Source organism: Elephantulus edwardii, unplaced genomic scaffold (assembly GCF_000299155.1).
Source record: "Elephantulus edwardii isolate Elephantulus edwardi_28Jun2011 unplaced genomic scaffold, EleEdw1.0 scaffold00009, whole genome shotgun sequence".
Taxonomy (NCBI): Eukaryota; Metazoa; Chordata; class Mammalia; order Macroscelidea; family Macroscelididae; genus Elephantulus; species Elephantulus edwardii.
This window is the reverse complement of record NW_006399759.1, coordinates 2819504-2833003: the sequence shown is the minus strand read 5'-3', so window position 1 is coordinate 2833003 and position 13500 is coordinate 2819504. Positions and strand designations below refer to the sequence as shown.

General features: G+C 40.1%; 1 protein-coding gene and 1 pseudogene across 1 annotated transcript in view; one reads left to right on the top strand and one right to left on the bottom strand.

Annotated features, from left to right (window-relative positions):
* The window catches only part of ALK (anaplastic lymphoma receptor tyrosine kinase), a 1280998-nt gene that overhangs the window by 108385 nt on the left and 1159113 nt on the right, over positions 1-13500 (bottom strand). The gene's annotated exons all lie outside the window — the stretch shown is intronic.
* On the top strand, positions 6200-6444 carry LOC102850910 (annotated as a pseudogene).

The window sequence follows — 13500 nt, the reverse complement described above, 5'->3', positions numbered from 1 at the left end:
AAGAGTTGATGCCTTTGAGCTTTGTTGCTGGAGAAGAGTATTGAATATACCATGGACTGCTAGGAGAACAAATAGATTCTTCTTAGACAGGGTGAAGCCAGGCTGCTCCTTCAAGGCAAGGATTCTGAAGCTCCATATGACATACGTTGGACATGTTTCAAGGTGGAATCAGTCCTTGGAGAGGGCGGGACAGCACAGGAGAGGAAGATCCTCAATGAGATGGATTGATTCTGTCACTAGGGTATTGGGGATAGATGTGTCAGAGAAAATAAAATTGGCAAGAGATAGAGCAGGGTTTAGGGCTGTTGTACATTAGGTCACTATGAGTCGCAAGCGACTTGATGGCACATAACAACAACAACAACATGCCTATTATTAACTCATACTTAGAATATTTTAAATTAGCTTTTCTCTTTCAAAAAAAATTCTTTCATTTTTTTACAGCTCTCCCACACCCCCACCCCGCCTCTCCCGGCCCCGCGTCCACTTTGCTATGCACCTCTTATTCTGGACTGTTGACATATTCCTTTTAAGCAGTTCTTTCCTTTATCTGTTTCACTGCAGTGTACAATATTTATTTTCTCTTTTCTTAGTTTCCCTCTATCCCTGAAGTCAGTCTTGTTTTATAACAGTGGCATTATGCGGTATTGTCCTTTTGTTACTAAGATATTTCACTCAGCATAATGTCCTCCAGGGTCACCCATTTTGTATAATATTTCACAAGTTCCTTGTTTTTCAGAGCTGCATAGTACTCTTAAAATTTTTCATATGAAATTCATTTTTTTTAACTTCTTTGGTTGAGGACATTTTATAACTTTACAGAAATCTCTTGTTTTAAGATAGTATTAAAAATAAAATACGGCAGCTTGCTGTCTGAGCTTTAGGGTGTTTCTTGACCCCACTTTCATCTGGATATTCTCTTATCTTTTCCCTCTATTGTCCCTGTACTACTCAATATTGATCCCACTCTCAGAAAAGCTTCTCAGCATGGACCCTTACGTAGAATGGAATCCTAATGGCAAGGTTGCTTTATCACTTTCAGACTTTTTTCAGGATCCCTTGTACCCACATGCTGCTGGGATGGGGATAAAGGGGAAAACCCTCTCCCATTTCAGCAGTATTCCTCAAATTAATTTCTGCCATTTTCAGCAAACATCTGCTGGTTATTTTGGAGCTGTGCTGTCCTCAAGCTCATTCCATAGCTTTTCACTTCCATGTGCTTCTTCCTGTAGAGATAGCCACACGATGCAGGTCTCATGTACACTTGCCTCTTTCCCCCCCAACTCTATTTTGAAATGTGAATTCAGAAATACCTTATAACCAAATTTTCTTGTAAATTTTGCCCATAGTTTTCTAGTTTTGATATATCGTTTCTCTGTGTTTATGTAAGAATCCAGAAAGACTCAAGTACTATGCTATTCTTACCATTATTATCATCTTCTCAGAGTCTCAGGGAAAAATATAGTCATGTAGAAGCTGCCATTGTATTATTCTGATTCTGACTCATAAAATCCCTATTATTGTTGTTGTTTTTGTATGCCTTCAAATTGGAACTGACTTATAGCTGGTCCTGCAGGGGGTTTTCGGGGGCAGTTAATGGTGTAAGAGGAGATTGCAGCTAGTGGATTCGAACCATGAGCCTTTACGATTGTAGTGCAGCTTCTTAATACTAGGCCACCAGAGCTCCCCTAACAACCACCGTAAAGGACAGAGTATATTTACCCAGTAGAGTTTCCTTGTCTTAACTCTTGGTGGGAAAGGACTATCAGGACTTTTCTCCCATAAGGCTGCTGTTAGGTTCAAACTTCCAAGTTTTTGGTTAGCCGCTGACAGTTTACCACTGGGCCATAAGGTCCTTTGCCATGATTAGTGCCTTCATAGCATTTGGCCAGAGTTCTCCTTTATCTTTTCACTCTTACCAAAGTTTTCAGATCTAACCTCAAGGATATTAACAATGACCACAGCCTAGAATCTGTTGCCACATTAGGTTTTGCCTTTTTTCTTTTTTTTTTTTTAAAGAATATAGTCCACTGCCATGAGTTGAATTGTGCCCCACAAAATCAAAGTCAACTTGATTGGGCCATAGTTCTCTATGGGTTGGCAGTTATTTAAATGGTGCAGTTTGGCAGTTATGTAATGATGTAATCATCATTTATGATGTGATCTCGTATGCTTCGCCATTGGTAAGTGGATAAAGGCGGACTGTAACACCTTTAATTAGATCACAGCCCTAATCTAGTGGAAGGAGAGTTTTCCTGGGGGTATGTCCTACATCATCTTGATGTTGTTGTGTCCCATAGAGTTGGAGCCGACCCATAGCTGACCCTCCAACGGGTTTTCAGAGGCAGTTAATAGCACAGGAGGAGTTTGCCTATCGTTCTCCCATGGAGTGGCTAGTGGCCTCAAACCTCATGTCTTTGGGATTGCAGCATAGAGTGATTACTGCTAAGGAAAAAGGGCTGGAAGCAGAGTGCATCCTTTGGATTTGTTGTTTTTATGCTGAGAACCTTCTAGACTTAGTGGAAATTTTTTTTTACTTCGTGGAAAATTGATGCCAATAGAAAGATCTTCAAATGATGCTAGGCCCAAACATGTTAAAAAAGATAGAAAGATCTTCCCCTAGAATTGTCAGGGAAATAAATCCTTCTGTTATTGGTGGCATGCTGAACTCATATTATAATATCCTAAACTATTGAAGAATAAATTTATGTATGTTAAAGTCATCTGCTTATAGTATTTATGATATAGAAGTACTATGTAGTTAAGACCCTATCCCCAGTATAATTTGTTTTTCCTTGATAGTTTTACATAAACTTAGCAAATTTTTTAAGGGCCAATTGCCCTTTCATGAAATGGCCCAGTTATATAAATTTCATACTGGCTCATTCTTGTCTCACTCTGCTGTCACATATGTCTTCTCATTACTTTAGTATATCCTCCTGTATTTAATGTTTTCTACTCAATTTTGGATGAAGGTGGTTCTATTTCCCTCTGCACTCAGAGGCAGCTAGGTAGAGGAAGATTTTATTGTACAAGTTTAGAATGTATATATATTTTGAAGGTTATTTTTGATAGATAGTAAAAAATATTGCAAAGTACTACAAAAACTCCTCACATTACATTATCCTGTACCTACCCTATATGAGTCCTCCTGGTCTATAGGACATAGAGACAGACTTAGGAAGCTCAGACCCCTTGTTGCCTGTCTGTTACTGTGGGTATGTGCCATTGAGTAGGAACTGACTCACAGTCGGTTTTCAGAGGTTGCAAATTGTACTGAAGGAGATGGCCCATCCTTCTCCCTTGGAATAGCTGGTGGATTTGAACTACTTGCCTTTGAGTTAACAGCACAACTCCTTAGCCACTAGGCCACCAAGCTCCATGTCTCCTATATACTGGTATACAACAAAATGTCTCCTTTTTCACCCTCTTTTTTAAAAATTTATTATTAATTTCAATGAAATTTACAAGGATTTTGGGTTTCTATTCATTCATTGTTACACTTTTCTCCCCTTCTAAGCCTCCCCTCCCCACTAGTACACTACCCTCTTGGAACAGTAAAAGAAAAATTCTTTCATTGTTTTACAATCCCTCCCCCCAGGTCCACTCCACTATACAGCCTTCACTCTGGACTCCTGTCATGACAAAAATACATAATAACATATCCCTCTTAAAAAGTTTTCTCCCTCATCTCTTTCAGTGCAGTATATATTATTGAACCCATCTTTCTCAGTCTCCCCCCAAACCCAATGTCAGTCCTGTTTTACAACAGTGGCACCATGCAATATTTGTCCTTTTGAGACTGAGATACTACACTCAGCATAATGTCCTCCAGGGTCACCCATTTTGAGTAATATTTCATGAGTTCCTTGTTTTTCAATGCGGCATAGTATTCCATTGTATGAATATACCACAGCTTCTCTATCCATTTGTTTGTTGATGGGCACTTAGGTTGTTTCCAGCTCCTTGCTATTGTGAACAAAGTCGCAATAAACATGGGTGTGCATATATCTGCTTGGACGTCAGTTATGGTCTCTTTGGGGTATATTCCCAGTAGTGGAATTGCTGGGTCAAATGGTATTCCTGTTAGCAACTTTTTGAGAAAGCACCATACCGCCTTCCATAGTGGTTGCACCATTTTACACTCCCACCAACAGTGAATAAGGGTTCCAGTTTCTGCACAACCTTGCCAGCATTTGTTGCTTGCTGTTCTGTTAAATTTTGCTATTCTGACTGGGGTAAGATTATATCTCATAGATGTTTTGTCACTCTAACACTTGTTTTCAACATTGATTCTTCTGGTGGCAGGTGACATAGTCATGAATCTGTGATAACAAATTTGGTGGCTATTTGGGACTTGAAGTTCCTGAGATAGGAGTTGGATGTGTGTAGACAGCCCTTACTGTGATCCCAGGACGTTAGTTGCTCTGAGGGCTGCCTCACAAAAGAGTGCTCATCAGGATGCTACCAATTTCCAGATCCCTAATGGAGAGATAGAAGCAGAATCCAGAGGCAGCTCCAGCTGCTGATTCAGCTGGGTAATGCAAGGCCAGGTAAGGGTGAGTCAAGCTTCCTTTTTCTTGACACATAAAGAACTAGAAGGATATAAACAGAACCAGAAAACTTGGAGCGGTGCAGTTCTAATTGAGAAACACGTGATTAGGAATGTATTAAGAGAGTCTTGGAGAGTTCCAGTTTAATCATGGATTGTGAGGGCTCAAAGCCTCAAGGACTACTCTTTGGCAAAGATGGTGGATGGTTAGAGTCCTTGAGACCTAGGGCCAAGTGACAAAAGTAGTGATGAGTTTGAGGCCCCAAGATTCACTAAGCTTGGTTAAGATAAGACTCAATATCATGAAAATGGCAGGCCTACCAAAAGCAATCTATATGTTCAATGCAATCCCAATCATGATACCAAATTCATTTTTTTTCAAGGAGTCTGAATAGGAAAGGATAAAATTTATTTGGAGAGCCAAGAGATCTCAAATAAGAAAAACACTTCTGAGAAACAAAAATGAGGTGGAAGGCATAGCAGTCCCTGACCTCAAAGCCTGCTAGAGTTCTTCCAAGCTTTTCATTAATGAAATGTACAGTCCTTGGTTTAAGTCCTAGGTCCATGATCATGATCCATTTTGAGTTGGTTTTTGTGTATGGTGTGAGGTTTGGATCTTACTTGAGTTTTCTACAGGTAGTTTTCCAATTTTGCCAACACCATTTGTTAAACAGTTTGCCATTTCTCCACTTAACCTATTTCATCTCTTTATAAAAAATTAATTGACTATAGGTGGATGGGCTGATTTCTGGATTTTCTATTCTAGTCCATTGATCTATGTGTCTGTCTTTATACCAGGCCCACGCTGTTTTGACCACCACAGCGGTGTAGTAGGATTTGAAATCAGGGAGTGAGATGCCTCCTACCTTATTTCTCTTTTTGAGGAGTGCTTTGCTTATTTGGGGCCTCTTTCCATTCCAAATGAAATTGGAGATTGCCTTTTCCATCTCATTGAAGAATGGAATTAGTATTTGTATTGGGATTGCACTGAATATGTAAATTGTCCTAGTCCACAATGTAAACAGTCTTCCAAGCATCCTAAAAAATCTACAACCAGGAGATGATAAAATAGATGAATGGGACCTTCTAAGAATCAAATCCCTATGCACATCCAAAAACTTCTTCAATATAATAAAAAGGGAAGCCATAGATTTGGAAAAATATTTGGTAATGACACATCAGATAAGGGACTTATATCCAGAAATTATAAAATACTTGAGCACTCCAACAAGATAATGGTAAATAATCCAATTGAAAAATGTGCACAGGATATGAACAGACACTTCACCAAAGAAGACATTCAGATGGCCAACAAATACAAATGAAGAAATGTTCAAAATCCCTAGCTCTAAGAGAGATGCAAATCAAAACAACTATGAGATATCATCTCACCTCAGTAAGAATAGCAAAATTTAACATAGCAGCAAACAACAAATGCTGGTGAGGTTGTGGAGAAACTGGAACCCTTATTCACTGGTGGTGGAAGTGTAAAATGATGCAACCACTATGGGAGGCTGTATGGCGCTTTCTCAAAAAGTTGCAAATAGAAATACCATTTGAGGTTTTTCCAGGAGTCTTTGAAAGGATACTCTGCAGGATTTTTTCTTAACAAGCAGCAGCAGTTACCAGAGTTCCATTTACTTCTTCATGATGTTTCTCTTAGCTAAAACCGCAGTAAGTCATCTTCAAGTTCGAAGCGTTAAGCAAATAATGGTAAGAAAAAGTCACCAAAAACGTGTGCCTGATTTCCATGACAAATAGGTAATGCTGTCTTAGCTATTGGAGCTACTTTCTGTGTTGCTACGTGGGCTTACACAGCAACACAAATTGGGATAGAATGGAACTTGTCCTCTGTTGACAGAGTCACCGCAAAGAAATGGCGAGATCAATAATCAAATCAGCTAGTGGTACAATATTGAATTGCTTCAAAACCAACTTTGAGGAAAAGTACTATGTACTCATTAAAATATGACATTATTGAAGAAATAAAGTACATTTGAAACCCTTAAAAAATACCATTTGACCCAGCAATTCCACTACTGGGAATATACCCTAAAGAAACCATAACTGCCACCCAGGCAAATATATGCACACCCATGTTTATTGTGGCTTTGTTCACAATAGCAAGGAGTTGGAAACAACCTAAGTGCCCATCAACAAACGAATGGATAGAGAATTTCTGGTATATTCACACAATGGAATACTATGTTGTATTGAAAAACCAGGAACTCATGCAATAATATTCAAAACGGGTGAGCCTGGAGGACATTAAGCTGAATGAAATATCTCAGTCACAAAAGGACAAATACTGCATAGTGCCACTGCTGTAGAATGGGACTGACATTAGGGTTGGGGGGAGACTGAGAAAAACTGGATAAATTATGTATAGTGCATTGAAACAGAGGAGGGAGAGAACAGTTTAAAAGTGATATATAATTGGGTATTATGATTATGACAAGAGTCCAGAATGAAGGTTGCATAGTGGAGTGTACTGGGTGAGTGTGTGTGTGTGTGTGTGTGTGTGTGTGTATGGGAACTGTATACCAATGAAGGAATTTTTCTTTTACTTTTCAAAGAGAAGGTGAACTGGGGTGGGGAGGGGTTGGCAAGGAGAGAAATACAACAATGAATAAATGGAAATCCAAAGTCTCTGTAAATGTTCATGAAAATTAATAAAGTAAAATTTTAAACAAACAAACAAACAAACCCCTGCTACACAGAAGTACTAACCAAAACAGCATGGTACTGGTACAATGACAGGCACGTAGACCAATGTAACAGAACTGAGAACTCAGAAATAGACCCAGCTATCCACAGTCAATTGATATTTGAAAAGGGAATCAAAGCTATCAAATGGGGAAATGACAACTTTTTCAACAAATGGTGTTGGCAAAACTTGACTTCCACCTTCAAAAAGCTGAAACAGGATCCACATCTCACACTATACACAAAAATCAACTCAAAGTGGATCAGAGATCTGGGGTTAAGGCCTAAAACCATAAAGTTTACGAGACAAATTGGAATCAAGCTTAGAAGTGCCAGTCCAAGGTATAAAGAGGCTGCCAAATACAGCCAGAAAGGCACAGTCAGAAGAGGATAAACTGATGGGACCTTCTAAAGATTAAATCCTTATGTGCATCAAAAACTTTTCCCAACTAGGTGAAAAGGAAACCTACCGACAGAACAAACATTTGGTAAAAGCATCTCAGACAAGAGTTGCATAACAAAAGTTTGCAGAATACTCCTGGGTCTCCTGAAGAAAAAGAATGATAAACCAATTACAAAATGGGCAAAAGACATGGAAAGAATTTTCACAGAGGAAGATATTAGAATGGCAAACAGACACATGAAGAAATGCTCAATATCACTGGCGATATGAGAGATACAAATCAAAAGCATAATGAAGTGCCATCTCACTCTAGTAACAGCGGCAAAGTTTAACAGGGAAGCAAGTAATAAGTGTTGGAGAGAATGTGGTGAGCTAGGAAGTCTTATACATTGTTGGTGGGATTATAAAATGGGACAATCATTCTGGAAGGCAGTTTGGTGCTTCTTCATAAAGCAGAACATAGAAATTCCGTATGACCCAGCTATCCCACTACTTGGAATACACCCTGAGAAAATGAGAACTGAGTCACAAACAGAGATTTGTACACCAATTTTCATAGCAGCATTTCTCACCATTGCAAGAACATGGAAACATCCCAAATGCCTAACCACAAACTAATGGATTGAGAAATCATGGTATATTCACACAGTGGAATACTATACAGCACTCAGGAGAAATGATTTTGTATATTATTACCTAACTTGGGAGGAACTGGACAGCGTTATGCTGAGTGAACTAACTCAGTCCTACAAGGACAAATGTTGTATAAAACCATTATTGTAGAACGAGTTTAAGCATCCAAGTTGGGTGGGGGAGGGTGGAAGTAGAGGGATGAGAATGTTCAGGGGGAGAGAGGATTAATCATGGAGTTGTACAATTTGATGGGGGTGAGGGAAATTGGAAGAACCTATTATCAAAATCAATATATCTGAATTTTATAAAAAAACTAGTTTAAAAAAAGAACAGCAAATTTATACTATCTGTGTGTGTGTGTGTGTGTGTGTGTGTGTGTGTGTGTGTGCGTGCGCGCACTTCAGCACAAGGACAAAGAAAGGGTTTGACTTGGGCACTTTTTTTCTCTCAAAGTTGGTTTAAACAGATTAGAATCAACCAGGACAGGACTAGTAAAAGCATTTGCTCCAACTTGGCTCTTACTGGGCTCTGAGTGTCTGAGGCAGCATCTTAACATCATCTCATTGCCAGTCGCCAGAAACGGTACTAAAGTAGTATAAACACTTTTAGCAGGAAGAGTGTGATTTAATCAAGTATTGAGAAAGAAAAACAAGGTTATAGCATTTTATGTAATGGAATGTGCTTATCCCCAATTTCAACTAACTGGATGACCACGGAAGTAGGTAGAAAATGGAATCTTAATTTATGAAGCTAGAATAAACTTTGACTCATTTTGCAGAAATCTTTAGGAATGAGATGAAGTCCAATTAGACCTTGTACTTTCTCAGTAAGGTTCTCTTTAAAGGAAAGAAAAGGAAGACTGAGGTTCTTTTCCCCTAAGCTTTCCTTAGAGAATTCATAGCTGACTTCCAGTTGCTTCCCTGATCCCCACTTCTGCGTATATGGAAAACAAAGTAGAAGGAGAAGGGTAAATGAACAGGGTTAGACTTAATGAATACAGTTTAGACTTTCAATTTCAGTCTACCCTGGAAGAGATGGATTGACACAGAAACTGGGGTAAGGGGGCCAGGTGTGTCAGAGACAATGAAATTGGCTCAGGATAGAGCAGGGCTTGGAGCTATTGTACATGGGTTTGCTATGGGTCGCAGGTGACTCAACGGCACACAACAAAAATTATAATACATTTATGTAGCATCTCTGTCTTCCAACAAACTTAAAACAATCTCATTGCCGTTGAATTGATTCCCACTCATAGCCACCACAGAGAACAGAGCAGGAACCATCCTAGAGGGTTTCCAAAGCCACAGATCTCTACAGACACATACAGTCACATCTTTCTCCCCTAGGGCAGCTGGTAGGTTCAAATTGGACCTTCCAGTTAGCAGCCAAGCACTGTGTCATTAGAATCCCTTCTCAGTAAACTTTAGAGATTCTTATAGTTGAATAAGGGCAGTAGGTAGGGAAGGGGAAAGGGTAATTGTTTTTGTGTAATAAGACAGATTATCATGTAGAGAAGTTAAACAAGAGGCCAATGATCAAAAGAAAACCTGAGGGTAAAGAAGGGCCCACTACTTGTACCCTTTCTCCAGCACAATATTGTTCAGTGGATGAATTTTCATATTGTTCTTCTAGGTTGTTTATCTGACAGAATCTCTCTCCCTCCCTCCCTCGCTCCCTTTCCTCTCTCCCTTTCTCTCCCCCCCCCTTTTCTCTCTCTTCTTTCTTTCCCCAGCCTCCAACCCTCCTCTTTCTTTCTTTAAATGTATACAGTTTATTCATGCAAAGACCTTGGGTCATCTCTCTCTTGTCCTTTCTTGCTTATATAAAGTCAGGAGGTGGCAACAACAAAGATTATAACAATAGTCCTGTCTTTTGTGCTATATGTGCTCACATACATTACATCTATTTTACTTTTATATCTCTGTCTGCTTTGCTCCTGACACGGTTCGTCTAGGCCAGCAGGCTGTCTGATAAAGTGGAAGCATCCCAGGGAACAAAGACCAGAGGCCCACCTCCTCCCTGCTGGGAGGTAGACACCTCTTCTTGAGAAGAAGCCTCTTGGTTGAACGAGTCCCCCATGGAGGGGGCAGCAAGTCAAGGCTGTTGGGATAAAAGCTGCTTTTAGGACTAAATTACCTTAAACAGCTCTGACACCCCGCAATCTGAGGGAGTTTTTAATGGCTCCTGTGATGGCTGTGCATTATGTCCTCAGCCACCCCCTGCTCCCGGAGGGAAAGTCAGTAACACAGAGAGAAGAGAAAGGTCACAGGAAAGACACTATCCTGAAAGCAGAGCCATAAAAATTAAGTTAAGGGCGGTCTCCGGGCTAATTTGGTTACTCCCAAATTGGCTTCAGGCCAAAACCCCCCCACAAACCAACAAAAAACCCAAAAAACCAAAACCAAACTACAGTCATCAGTCCACCCAACACAATTCCCTCTCTAAACAGAGTGGGATATGCCTCCCCAGGACTTCCATTGTTCCCAGGAGCAGACTGACTCACTCTTCTCCCTCAGAGTGGCTGGTGATTTTGAACCACCAACTTTTGGTAGCAGCCAAGCCATTAACCACTATGCTACTAGGACTCTCTTGACTTCTGGCCAGAGTCCTTGATATTGAGATAGGTGCTGTGGACTCACCCGTCCTGGGGTTACGCGTAATGGATTTGGTCTTGAGGCTTAACGTGTGGGTGTGATGGTCATTTAAACACCAGCTCTGGCATGCGCTCCTTCCCAGAGTCTTTGATATCTGCCCTCAGCCTTCTTGTTTGTAGACTGAGAGGAGAAATCCTTGGTAGTGCATAACCCTATTAGGATTTGCTACCTCCTGTTGTGAGGTCCCCTGGGCTCTTGTGAGAGAGGCAACTGTGTGAAAGGTCTGAATCATCTCTGCTCTATTCTTAGTAGTTCTCCCTGGTTTGGTTATAATAATTCATGAAGGGTGAGAGCTTTATGAAGTCCCTGGGACTGTAACAACCCTGACAAAAAGGGTAGATGAAATTCCACTGGACAGCTGATTTAAGCCAGTGAGAACAACTATCTCACCTGCTGGGCGTAGGGCCCAGGCCTTCTAAGGTGATTTGGAGGTCATGTGATTATTTTTCTCTGTTTTATTTATGTAAAAAATTAAGTTGACGGATTTTTTTTTTTAAAATGTTGGACCATCTTTGTATCCTTAGTATGAATCCCACATAATGGTGACACTTACCCCCCTCTGTTGGCTAGAATTTTGTTGAGAATTTTTATATCTATATTTATGAATAGGTACATATTTACCTATTCATAAATATAGATGTTATGCATCAGAGAGTTGGACAATGACCAAGGAGGATAGAAGGAGAATTGATGCCTTTGAGCTGTGGTGCTGGAGAAGAGTATTGAGGATACCATGGACTGCTAGGAAAACAAACAGATTTGTCCTGGAAAGGGTTAAACCGGGTGGCTCCTTGGAGGCAAGGATTCTGAGGCTCCGTCTAACATACTTTGGACATGTTGTGAGGAGAGACGGGTCCTTAGAGAGGGACATCATGCTTGGGAGGGTGGAGGGACAGCGCAGGAGAGGAAGGCCCTCTATGAGGTGGATTGATTCAGTGACTGGGATAATTGGGATGGGAGTGTCAGAGACAGTGCGATTGGCACAGGACAGAGCGGAGTTTAGGGCTGTTGTACATAGGGTCGCTATGAGTCGCAGGCAACTCGATGGCACATAACAACAACAAAATATTTATGAAAGATACTGGCCTATCCTTTTCCTTTTTTGTGCTATCTCTGCCTCTGAGCTTTGGCCTCATGATTATAGTAGCTTCATACAATGAACTGTGGAGTGTCCTTTCCATTTCTATGTTTATTCTGGAATCATTTGAGTAGACGTATATTTTGCATGTTTGGTGAAACTCTTCACTGAAGCCATTTAGACCAAGTCTGTGTTTGTGTTTTTTTTTTCTTTTTTGTTGGGAAGTTCACGGATTTCCTTTTATTATCTTTTGCTATAGATCTATTGAGGAAAATATTTTTTGTACTGAGAAAATCTGCTGCCAGAGACCTCTGTAAAGTATGAAAGAACAATGATGCTACTTTAAAGACTAAGATGACCTCGAGCCAAGCTACGGTCTTTTACATTATTTCCTACGCACCTGAAAGTTGGGCAATGACTAACTAAGATGACCTCGAGCCTAGCTACGGTCTTTTAAATTACTTTCTATGCACCTGAAAGTTGGGCAATGACTAAGGATGAAAGAAGGAGAATCTCTGAGTTGTAGTATTGGAGCATTGGATGGTCTGCCTAAAGAATCAACAAAGTGTCTTGAAGGAAATGTAAGTAGTGAGCTCCACAGAGGCAAGGAGGTGACACTTCATCTCACATGCTTTGGGCATGTTGTCAGGAGAGGTCAGTCCCTGGAAAAAGACATCATGCTGTTAAGATGAGGGTCAGAGCCAGAGAGGAAGAGCCTCAGATTGACGCAGTGACTGTGACAATGGGTTTGAGCAGATCAGACTTGCTGAGGATGATGCATATAGGACAGCGCCCAGATCTGTTGCTCACAGAGTCAGTAGGTGTTGTGGTCAATGTGATGGTTCCTAACCTCGCCACCAACATCTCTGTAACTTGTGTGAGTTTAAGCAGAAAACACATTGCTAGAAATGTGTCCATTTCTTCTAGGTTTTCAAATTTTTTAAAGAACAATTTTAAAAATTAGGAATTTGTATTAATCCTTTTTATCTGTGTTGGCTAGATAAATAATGTTTCCTATCTCTTTTCTTATTTGTGTCTTCTCATTTTTTCCTATTGTCAATCTGGCCAGTGGTTTGTTTTGTTGATTTTTTATATTCATTGGTTCTCTGTTTCTATTTACTTATTCCTGCTGTGATCTTTGTTAATTCCTTCCTTCTGGTGACCATGTGCCTTTCTTGGCTGTTACTTTTCTGTTTGGTTCCCCCTCCCCCCCCCAAGTTGTTTGGTTAAATGACAGATTTAAAAATCTTTCTTCCCTTTTGGTGTGTGCAGTTATTGCTAAAGACATTTTCCTCTAAGCACAGCTTTTGCTATGCCCTGCAGGTTATAGTATGCTACGCCTCTGTTTTAATTTGATTCTAAGAATGCTAAAAGTTTATTTTTAATTTCTTCTGTGAGTCACTAGCTTTAAAGGAAGATGCTATTCAGTTAGTTTCTAAGAATTTAAATTTTCCCCGTGTGCTGTCTGTTCTTG